The 12,223-nt window shown below is 41.2% G+C and overlaps 1 pseudogene; it reads right to left on the reverse strand.

The window, feature by feature from the left end:
* Positions 1-9,797: 9,797 nt before the first annotated feature.
* On the reverse strand, positions 9,798-9,916 carry LOC126274611 (5S ribosomal RNA; annotated as a pseudogene).
* Between the last annotated feature and the right edge of the window lie 2,307 nt (positions 9,917-12,223).

A 12,223-nucleotide genomic window follows, 5' to 3' on the forward strand; every position in this document is an offset into this window, starting at 1 on the left:
CTACCTCGACTTTCAACACTTTCCCCTTCACATGAACATAAAATGAACTTCCCAGACAAGTAAATGTTTTTTATTTATTTACTTTACGTCGCTTCCTAATAAGAAACTTGTGAACCCAATGAGATGGCCATGCAACATAGTGTTGCTAGTGCCAGATCGTAGAGGCGAGTTCTCTCTTCATTCGACGTGGGATGGTTCCTTATTGGCTCTGCTTATGCGGTTCTCACCCACTTTCATATAGGCAGTGGCGGTCTGAATAAACATTTTCGTCTCACGTTTTGCACCAGGGCTGGCGTGTGAAACTTCACGTGGCCGAATGTGGGGGCTGCGTGCATCCTAAGGTTCTGCCTCTCTCGCCTTTGTTCGTTCCTTCCCGGAGGTACTCGGCACAAACCGAATTTCATTTAATGCTGTTCTGTGAAATATTTCGGTCGACACCATTCTCTTCAGTTCGACATTATCGTGGGGTCGTGGTGTCCAGCGGCTGTTACCACAAAGAGGCAGCCTAACGATCTTTTGTCCCCAAGTCCTTAAAAATGAATGGGAATGGCAGGAGAGAGGTACGACAATTCTCAAAACATAATATGTAGACTGATTAACAACAGTTCTGCAAATTTACTATGCAAAAATGTTTGAATGCCACTCAGAAACAGTTTAAAGATTTAGTTGGCAATGAAAGAGCAAAACATTGGAATCATCGACAGACAGGATTCGCTCTTTTGAACAACAAGAAGCACTTTGAACGAAATTTGCAAGTATGCAGCACAAGAAGAGACTGATTTTATGAACAGTAACATTTCTGAAGTCACACACATTACTCCACTGTCAGCAGCAACGTTTTTTCATGGAAATGAACGAAGAGTACGTAGACTTAACGTGCTACTGCGAAGTACATTGGTTAAATCAAAGAGCATACCTGGAACGATTTTTTTGATTTAAAACTCGTTACTGTAGAATTTATGATGAAAAAAAGAAGTGCTCGTAGGAAAATTAGAGCACCTGGAATGGGTTGCCGCCCTCGCATTGCAAGCAGACGTGGTTGCACACTGCTTTCTGTAAGACACTGGAAAATGAGATGCAGCTAACTTTTGGTGTGATGTGGATGCATTTACAAAGGGAAGGGACAAATTCTGACCAAAAAAAAAAAAAAAAACATGGTGATTTCCGTAACGTCACTGGCGTTAAAGAAATCGCGAGGTTTCTAGGAATCCATTGTGGCTCTGAAAGAATTACTAGAATGCTTTCCTAAACCTTTTGAGGACACTCCCAATCTTATATCCATTTTCGAACTGTTTTCGAGACCGTTTGCCGTTTCGATTGAAAGTGCCCCTGTGCATGGGCAGATGTAACTGACTGACCCTCAAGGTAATTGCTGTTTTAATGACAAATCCTTTTATGTTAGAACTGTCCAGAACGTGTATACTGCTTTCATGAAGAAGATTTCCCATATCTCAATAACAAAGTTGCAAAAGTGCTACAATATTTCGATCGACATATTTGCGTAATAGAAAAATGGTTAAAATAGCTCTGAGCACTATGGAACTTAACATCATAGAACTAGTTAAACCTAACTAACCTAAGAACATCACACACATCCATGCCCGAGGCAAGATTCGGACCTGCGATCGTAGCAGTGGCACGATTCCGGACTGAAGCGCCTAGAACCGCTCGGCCACACTAGCCGGCCGTGAAAGACATTTTGTTCAATTATGAAACCAAGTGAGTCACGATAAGTGACAAACTGAGTACGAAAACCTGCGAAATTGTCCGTCTGCCGACAGTTTGTACCATATAAAAATTATGTTATGTCGTCAGTGTGCCAAAACTGAAAATTTGTTTTGTTTGTGATCTGTGTTGTTGTGTAATGTGTAATATAAAACCAAGTCCTTTACAGAGCAACTTCACTGCCATTTAAATGCTGCGTTTTCGTAGTTCCTCTCTTCCCCATCCCCATGTTCAGACAGCGGTAGGTGAAGCTTAAACACTACTCTGTTTACACACACATACACACACACACACACACACACACACACATACACACACACACATGTGGATAACGAAGGAGAGATAATAATATTTATTTCAGCAAATTGTATATATAAAGTCGCAATAATTTCTTTTATTTTCCAGCACATGGTGCTTTTATGCGTATATAAGGTAAAAAAATTTTTCTGCACATGCTGCTTATATATAAGTAGATGTATTTACTAATTCATACATATTTTACACTCACACACATAAGCACACACATTCATACATATTTGTACACCCCCACATATGCACACACACTCACACCATGGATCACACACAAAGACAACCAATAATTACACTGTGATAAAAGAGCCATACTATTTGATACATAAACCCCCACGCCATTCACACACTCATTCTCTCTCTATCTCTCAATAAGAGCCCCCACCCCTACTTTCGCTTCAGGTAAATAATGTATGGGAGGGATTCCACCCCATCCTCACAAATGACTGTTTTATCGTCTTGAGGAGACAGTCCGACTTTAGAGTGTAGTACAGTGTACACTTCGTGACCTCACGATCGAATATTAGTTTGCCAAATGATGCATGGAGAAGGGCCTTGAACGCTGCGACCGTACAGGCACTACAGATAGTCTTCAACCATGAGAGCGCGAGATGCCGCACGGTTAACACCCTTTGCCTGTCTCTGGGTGTCCCGTCTATTGTACGAAATGCATACAGTTTGGACCTCAGTCTCTCAAACTGACACACCTGTTAGATAATAGGCAATTACACCGAACTGAGCAATCAGCTCCCTGACTAATCGAGTGCGGTAAACATTAAGGCATACAAGAACCCGATACAGATAGTCCCGAAAATTTCTGCTTATAAGTTCGTAATAGCTGTGACAAGTAAAACTTAAAACGAAAACATGAGGTGCATCAAAACATGAGGTGCATGCAGTAGATAACTGATGAATGAATAGTTCGGCTGTCACTAACAATGTTATTGCACTGCCAATGATATGAATTCTTATGTGGTTTTACTTTACGACAGTATATCTGAACTCCTTGCTGATGTCTGATGCATGCGTCCCACGTTTTTTAATTCAAATTTTACAAATTATTTACAAAAATTCCTAGGCACAAATTTTCAGGACTATCTGTATAGAATTAGGAATCTGTATGGCAAAAGGAGAAATTATTTCATACTCTTTTGTCCGTTTCAAAAACGTGTCAATTAATTTTTTTTTCATTTCATTATTTTTGTGATTTCCAGTCTTGTGTGTTTGTGAAATTTTTTAAACGATTTCAAACACTTTGATGATATTACAACAAAGGCATGTGATAAATTTCAGATTGGTTTTACTTTCTCTACACCTGAGTCAACCAATATTGCTTCCGCCTACGCATATCTCGTGAAAATATCATGTAGATTAAAATTAGAGAGGATCGAGGGCACAGGGAGCAATCATACTTACTGCGGAAGTTTCGCTATTGGGACAGGAATAGAGGGAAATTGCAGTGGCGCACAAAGTATCATCCGCTACACATCTGACATAAAAGTGAGTAAGTATTGCAATGTTATCCAGTTATGAGCTGTGTTGAAAGTTTCATGTCTCTGGATCATTGGGAAGATAGTCTGAAATCAACAGCACAATTTATACCGAAAGGACAGACGGATAAGAAAGCGACGTAATAAAAACACGTCAAAAAATGCTAATTGAGCTATGTTGATTCGCAAGAACAGCTTTCCATATTTGGGGGGGTATTCTAACTACTCACATCGTTAGGGATGAGGGTAATCAACCTACTAGATGTGTGGCCTGCCAAGCGAGTGCTTTTAATATCTGTGCATCGGAAATGTTGATATGGCTTATCGTAAGCACTGCTACTGTACATTGATAGCAAAGCCTTATCACCCAACTGTTTTACTATAATGTTTTTTCTTTTTAATTATCTCTACGCATCGGAATTAAACGCAACTGACTAATAAATTTTTAATATGGCACTCTCTGTAAACATTTACGATGGATTCACTTCACTTTGGCAAGACCACTTTCCAATTATATTGCATTCATTTTAATCAGAGCATGGGTATTCCAGTAATAGGGAGCTTATGGCAAAAATGTCTGAACAAAATGGCTACCCTTACTGAATGATTATGATCGCAATTTTGTTTCATATCTCCTCTTTCATTTTCTGAGATTCTACCAGCGCAATGATACAAAATTACCTTCAGTACATTTAAACATAAAAGAAAACAACGAATTCTCTGCCCAGTGGGCATGACATTACGTACATATTTCAATATCCAATGGTCTCTTAATGTTTTTCCTTATTACTATGATGCACATTCTGCTCTCTCTCTCTCTCTCTCTCTCTCTCTCTCTCTCTCTCTCTCTCACACACACACACACACACACACACACACTCATAAGCACATTCATTAAGAACCTAGAGAATTTTCTAGCGGTCAGGCTATTCAAAGAAAATTCTGGTTTTTTGGTACAGTACTTGTAACCCAGTCACCACATTCAAATTACACAGATTAAACATGTAAAAACCGACTTTAGCCAGTAAGTATCAGATCTTCCCCACAACAAAATTTCAACCCAGATTATCAAGTGACAGACCTTCTGATTCAATGTCACACGTAACATTTCCTACGGACATACCACATACTGCTCATATCCCACTGCAATGTAGCCCTCATTCCTGGGCAGATGGCTACTCACCTTTTTCTTCTCAGAGTATCCACATTTCTAACTTGCTTCACACGAATGTAATTAATAACGGTGATTTTGGTATCATGATTACTTAATTACTTCACACACGTACCCTCAACTGCAAGTCTGCACAAGCACTTCTGTTTTCCATTGTCTCTTGGTCAGATTGAGACAGCCAGTACTCACCATGTGGAAGTGGTTGTTCCTAATTCAAATTCTCCACACGCAGTTCTTAAATATTCCCTGTTTATATTCACACAAGCAAGTATCTCAGCTTCAATTACCACACGTGGTTTCACTGTGACCGATGGTCACGACCAAAAAATCCTAAGTTCATCATGATTTTTACTTGTGTACGTTTACATGAATCTCCCATCAGAAAGTTTTGATCTCGCCGATATTTTGAAAAGGGAAACCATTATTTCTAGCTACTCTTGAATATTCCGCATACATACTATTCCCATATTCTGTAGTTTCACGGAGGACACTAAAAATAGGTCTTTCAGCGTCAGGAACCAGCGACATAGAGTGCCGGAACGTGGCCGTTCACCAGGCCACCCCACGCTTCCTCACAAGAGGGGGAGGATCATGTTACCGTACTGGTCAGCCACTCTCCAGGCCCTCTGGTGCTCCGGAATACTTCCGCTCTTTGTTTCTGTCAAAGGTGACCAGATGTCTGTCTCAAAGCCAATTACAGATTCTACATCCACTGTCTGTGGTCAGCAGACAACAGACTCTTTACTCATTTCTCAAACATAATAAAACTCTATATAGGGATCTATTTTTAAAGGTACTTCACATATAGATAATTGAATATACAAACGGTCCTTCTTTTCTACATCAGTATCCGGTTTGAGTGTCTTGAATAAAATTGTGTAACCATAAAACTGCTGTTCTAACGTAAACAACCAAGTATGTTGTTATACAACGGGTATTACTGTACCCAAAGCGGCAAATCATTTCTGTGTCGGGTAGTACCGTGCCCTTTCAGTTCTAAATTCTTCACAGAAAACCAGAGTAGAACAGAAGATATACCTATGCATAGTACGTAAAATATCAACACTGTAATGTCTTCCATTGTTTGCGTTGCTTTCAAATACTACATCTTATTATTTTCAATTCGAAACTGTTTATTTCTTCCTGAAAACTGACCAAACCATGTCGACTCACGACCTGCGGATACTAACAAGTAGATACATTATTCCACAATGAAGAGGTGTCGCATAATATGATGCCACAACTGAGTGAAAGCAGGTGTACTATCTCATCATTTTGATATTGTAATCTCCAAAATCAACTGAATTATTAAAAGGATATATATACTCATTATACAGCTAGTAAAAGACATGTAAATGTCGTGTGACTAGGGCCTCACTCCGGGTAGACTTTTCGCCGGGTGCAAGTCTTTCGATTGACACCACATCGGCGACTTGCACGTCGATGGGGATGAAATGATGATGATCAGGACAACAGAACACCCAGTCCCTGAGTGGAGAAAATCTCCGCCCCTGCCGGTAACGGAATCTGGGCCCTTAGGATTGACATGCTGTCGCGCTGACAACTCAGCTAATGACCGTTTTAAACTGTGCTAAATGACCATGTGCTTTGTACCATATAACTAAGAAATAATCGGAATTTAACTTACATAAAGGATGACAGTAAACCCACAACATTTTATTCGCCATAATAGAGGCAGTTTCTCGTCCTGACCAGCTCCAGCGTCTGAAAGTGGGTGTATCAACAATATCATTTCCCAGACAAGCAACTGGAATATCAACCCCATGCTGACAGCGTAAGAGTTGCTCAGCTTAGACTTTCGGAATATGTCTTGATCAAAAGCCATTTATCACCCTCTGCTCGATAAAAACCATCTCTAAACATTTCAACGGGTTATGCGCATCGCTGTCGCGCCTGTTTGTTTTCTAATCTCACCTACTCACCTTCCATTAGGTCATCGTCTCGGTGTTTTCTTATCTGCCGGAACTCGACCGTGCATTTCCTTGGACCATCTATCATCTGTTCAAGCTAGTTCGTCGTGTTGCTTGTTTCTTGTCCCCTGGAACTCGACAGTGAACTTTCTTCATCCATCTGTCATTTATTCGATATTAACTTCTACTGTTTTGTTTTCAATGATTAGGATACACATTATTTAGTCATACTGAAATTGCTTATTTATGCCTACAATCAAACTTACGGTCTAAAGTTCCTGCATTAGTGATTGAATGTCGTCTGTAATTGTTACATACAAGTATATGTTCTATAATACACACTGCTTCTTCATTATCCCAGTTAAAAGGATAGAAAATTTCCTCCTGGGCTGTTGAGAATAGTTTTGGTGGTATGGAATGTACTTGCACAACTAAATGTCTCACTGTCTTGACAAAGTCTTACGGAATCTTTAGCACATAACGTGTGCATGACCTGTCTGCCACTTAATTCTAGTCAATATAAACATACAAGGAAAAAAGAAGTTTTATTTATATATTTTCCGACATGATTTGCCGGCCTGGGTGGACGAGCGGTTCTAAGCGCTCCAGTCTGGAACCGCGCGACCGCTACGGTCGCAGGTTCGAATCCTGCCTCGGGCACGGTGTGTGTGATGTCCTTAGGTTAGTTAGGTTTAAGTAGTTCTAAGTTCTAGGGAACTGATGACCTCAGAAGTTAAGTCCCATAGTGCTCAGAGCCATTTGAACAATTGTTAAACCGACATGCTTTACCTTTACAGAACGGGGGATTGCGTGTATCCTATTTTAGCTAAGTTTAATAATAATCGATTTTCAGAGTATTCCTGAATAATTCCGAGTAAAACGTTATTTGCGTTACCAGTTTTGTACTGTATGCCTAAGGCTAGATTTTGGTCATCCTTATACAGCACTCTACCAGCATCTTGAATATACGATGGCTGATAATTTATATTCAACAAGAAGTGCTGATCAGTAATCAATTCCTTCGTTCGTACACATTCTGAAGATACTTTTTCATTTAGTACATTGATTATGTTGATGAGTCAATCTCCGGTATTTTAATGTGAAAGAAAACAAATTACCACGAAGATCGCTAATATTTTAAATTCTCTCAGTGGCATTGGATTCGTATCTGGAGTTAAATTGTAATATTTCTCTGCAGTAAATCGCACCAGATGCAAATGCAGAAATGATAACTTCAACAGTAATGCTTCTCTGCTGAACTCGATGTTTAAGGGATCTTAAGCTAGTATTGTAGTATCTGTCTCCTCCACAAAGTAAGAGAAAAATAAAATATTTTGATTGTGAAAAAGAACCCAATGATGTGTGAAATCCGGCAAAATAATTAGACTTGAAAGTAAAACAACAAGTTTCAGAACTGAGGAAGCTGGTATGCGCCGTAAAGATCCTAAGACAACGTTCGGAGAAATTTCGAGAATTGCAGCTGGTCATCATATACTTCACTCCACGATATTTCGACTTGACGCCTGTCGCTCACCCTCAGGTGAGCCTTCGAAGCCTGATGGCTTCTATGGCTCATCTGCAGATGAATAGAACGTGTCTCGTCTAAATATCGCGGAGTGAAGCTTACGACGACCGGCTACAATCCCTAAATCTCTTTGAATATTAATTCGTCTGGAAAATTTTAAGTTTCACAACCTATAACAAATTCGTCCAGGTACTGCATTTCAGCCTCTGTCAAACATGAACTTGTTTGTGGTTACCACAGTCTTTCTTGTCTTAGGGAAGTACAGTCTTTACTTCGTGTTTTCGTCTTCTGTTTTCTAGCAGCTGTTGGACTAACTGGTTCTAGGTAAAGTGGATGTGCAGCAGCCTATGTTTGGATTCCTATTAAGCTGTCTCAGCAGGTGCGGGGTTCTCGGCTTCATTTGATGCGTAAGTGACTTCCTGCAGGTCATTCCATCGGTTCTGCTTGTAGTCGCTATTATGGACCACAAAGTGGATTTCCTGACATGCACGTTTCCTAACTGAAAACCGTCGTTGTAAATCTTGCGAGAGAGTTTTTCTTCGATCGTGCGTGAAGCGTACGCTATGTGGCTGCCTCGGAGAAGTGGCGGACCAAATCAGTTTCTTCTCTTTGGTCTATGCGTCGAATCTCTCAAACAGTTTTTCTGTTTGAAGCCATGCAATCGCAATTTACCGCGAGCTCGTTTCTCGGTTCATCCGAAATCGAATTCGTAATTGCATCGTACGTTGTTTAATAGTTTAGAAATGTGCGCAGTAAGTGTCGACACGGTAGACTGTTTTTTGATTGCCTATGTTACTTCGAGAACAGAACAGGAACTAGGAAATACTTTACTGGTAAATGGCTAGACGTAAAACTTGCCGGCCGCGGTGGTCTCGCGATTCTAGGGGCGCAGTCCGGAACCGTGCGACTGCTACGGTCGCAGGTTCGAATCCTGCCTCGGGCATGGATGTGTGTGATGTCCTTAGGTTAGTTAGGTTTAAGTAGTTCTAAGAGCTAGGGGACTGATGACCACAGCAGTTGAGTCCCATAGTGCTCAGAGCCATTTGAACCATTTGATCGTAAAACTTCCTATTTGCCAAGCGACATGTAAGGAAATCAGAAATTTGTTCTCATCTGGCGGGAGAGGGTTCTTTTTTTACCCTCCATTCACATGGAAAACTCCTTGTGTGTAACTTTTAACCCCCGCTGCCGCCGTCTCACAGAAGACTTCTGGGAAAAAAAATCGCAACAGATCTCCTTATCATCCTATTAAATCAGGCTCACCACGACAGTCTCTAGAATCTCTTTGATAAATCTTTGTTTTCGAAAGCTTGCTGTTATATCTAACAAATTGCTGCAGATGTGAGGACTATAATGAGTGTTTTATAATCCTATAGCATCAATTGTGCAAACGGAAATTCTCGGGTGCGCTACGTGTGCGATAAATATTGGTTATCGTGTTAAGTTAACTCCGTCTTCAGGACACAAGTGGACATCGGCACCATCCGACGGCCACGTTATCCTCAGCTGAGGATGCGGATAAGAGGGGCGTGGCGTGAGCACACCGCTCTCCCGGTCATTATGATCGTTTTCTTTGACCGGAGCCGCTACTATTCGGTCGAGTATCTCTTCAATTGCCATCACGAGGAGGAGTGCACCCAGAAAAATGGCAACAGCGCATGGCGGCCCGGATGGTCACCCACCCAAGTGCCAGCCACGCCCGACAGAGCTTAACTTCGGTGATCTTACGGGGAACAGGTGTATCCACTGTGGCAAGGCCGTTGCCAAGAAACTGCTTGTTATTCGTTATTAGTTGCTGCCGGAAGTAACCACAGTGCTGTATAAAAGTACGCAAACAAGTTGCTTTCGTCAGATTTGGGTAAAGAAGTTTCAAAAAGTAAAACTATAAAGCCATGCGTTTATGAGAACGAAAATTACAGTAACTAACCGTAATTGGCTATATCATACTGACCAGACATATTTCTTTTTATGGTATGATATTGGTCAGAAGCTACATTTGTTATCTCACAACACTGAATCGCATACAAGTAAATGAGTTTACAAGAAAAAAAACAGAAGTTATTGATAGTTGTCTTACTGCAAATCACTAATCACTAAGTTGTTCATTAAGATTTCCTAAATGTTGGGTACTTAAACGATTCCGTGTATTTGTTTCGAATAAGTAAATAGCAAAATAAGTTGTGTGGCTCAATACTACCTGTAAATTTATAATTATTGCCAATGGAGTATAATGTCCCATTTTCGAAATATTAAATCGTTCTAGTGAGTATAAACTATTAAGTTCATTTCCTCTCTCTGTGAAATCCCCAACAATTTACAAAATGCTTTTGGAGACAATGGTTAAGCTCTGAAATATTATTTTCGTTCGTGCTTCGGAGTTTCCGTAGAGACGCGCGATATCACGCTCCTAGTCGTGGTCTGAATCCACGTTGTCTTGGCGTGCGAGACAAATTATGTCACTTACTGCGCGGCGGTTTTATTTAGAAACATTTACTGCCGCACCCGTACCGTCTACACACCTACGTTACCGAACCAATATAAATAAGTCACCAGTCTAGCTTTGATCCGTGAGTAAGGTCAAACTTCTCACAGCTCAGAAGTCAGTAGTTACCAGAACCACAACCGGCCGCTGTGGAGGAGCGGTTCTAGGCGCTTCAGTCAGGAACAGCGCTGCTGCTACGGTCGCAGGTTCGATTCCTGCCTCGCGCATGGATGTGTGTGATGTCCTTAGATTAGTTAGGTTTAAGTAGTTTTAAGTCTAGGGGACTGATAACCTAAGATGTTAAGTCCCTCAGTGCTTAGAGCCATTTGAACCATAGAACTACTTTCAGGAAAGATTTCGAGAACCAACCACTGCGTGGAGAAACAGTCACTGCTACCAGTTAAACACACCGCCTCTAAACTAGGTACTTCAACTCACGACGATAATCCTCATAGCAAGACGTGAATACCAGTTCATTGTCAATAACGCAGAAGCCTAAAAAAAAACCGTAGGTAATTCTGTCACTCTTATCAAAACCACCTCCAGCTAGCTAATGACTCAACGATCTGATAATCCAAAAACTCTCTGAGGGAAACAGGAAAGTACCTAAACAGCGTTCGACGTCCGTGCACGGAAATGCTCGTCTGAAAGGATGTCAAATTAAATACCTTTCAGACGTAAATTTTCAACCATTTATTTATTTGACAACCAGTTTCAACGTGTTATTACGCCATCTTCAGGCCTCTGACCGACATGTAGGAAGACTCTACTTCGGTTGTGGCCAAAATACGGCCCAGCAATACTGGCACTAGTATATATCTACTTGCTACAGTGACCCCTTCAACCATCACCAGCTGACTGAACAGCGGAAACTGATTGACAAATAAAAGAAGGATGAAAATTGATCGCTGAAAGGTATTTAATTTAACATCCTCCATCGAACAACAGGCTGCCACAACCATTTCTAAAAATACGGACGTAGAGAGGCACTTCTTAAAGCCATGCAAGCTTTCTGTACCGGAAAAGTAATTTCTTTCGTCACGGAGGATCGCCAACTGAAGAACTCCTAAAAGATCCCACTTCAAAACGCAAAAAAAGAGGTTAAAATGGCTCTGACCACTATGGGACATAACTTCTGAGATCATCAGTCCCCTAGAACCTAGAACTACTTATACCTAACTAACCTAAGGACATCACACACAACCATGCCCGAGACATGATTCGATCCTGCGACCGTAGCGGTCGCGCGGTTCCAGACTGGAGCGCCTAGAACCGTTCGACCACTTCGGCAGCCAAAACGCAAACTACAGCCCAGAGCACCTATGAATTGTCAGAGCGATCGTCGAGGGCTTATGGCCTACTCTTAGGTTTCTTGAGTTCCGTATGTCTCCATGAAATTATTCGACATTTGGCCTCTTCATCCAGTCAGAATCAGGAGCAAAATGTAAGCATTCTTCTTGGGCATTCCCTGCCCCTTCCTACAGCACTACTGTACGGTGCTGTCTCCTGGTAACTTTAACTGCAAGGGGTACAGGAAACACCGACCGTCACTTGGGAAATACTCGCCATTTAAATCCGTCTTGCAGGCTC

Source organism: Schistocerca gregaria, chromosome 5 (assembly GCF_023897955.1).
Source record: "Schistocerca gregaria isolate iqSchGreg1 chromosome 5, iqSchGreg1.2, whole genome shotgun sequence".
Lineage (NCBI taxonomy): Eukaryota > Metazoa > Arthropoda > Insecta > Orthoptera > Acrididae > Schistocerca > Schistocerca gregaria.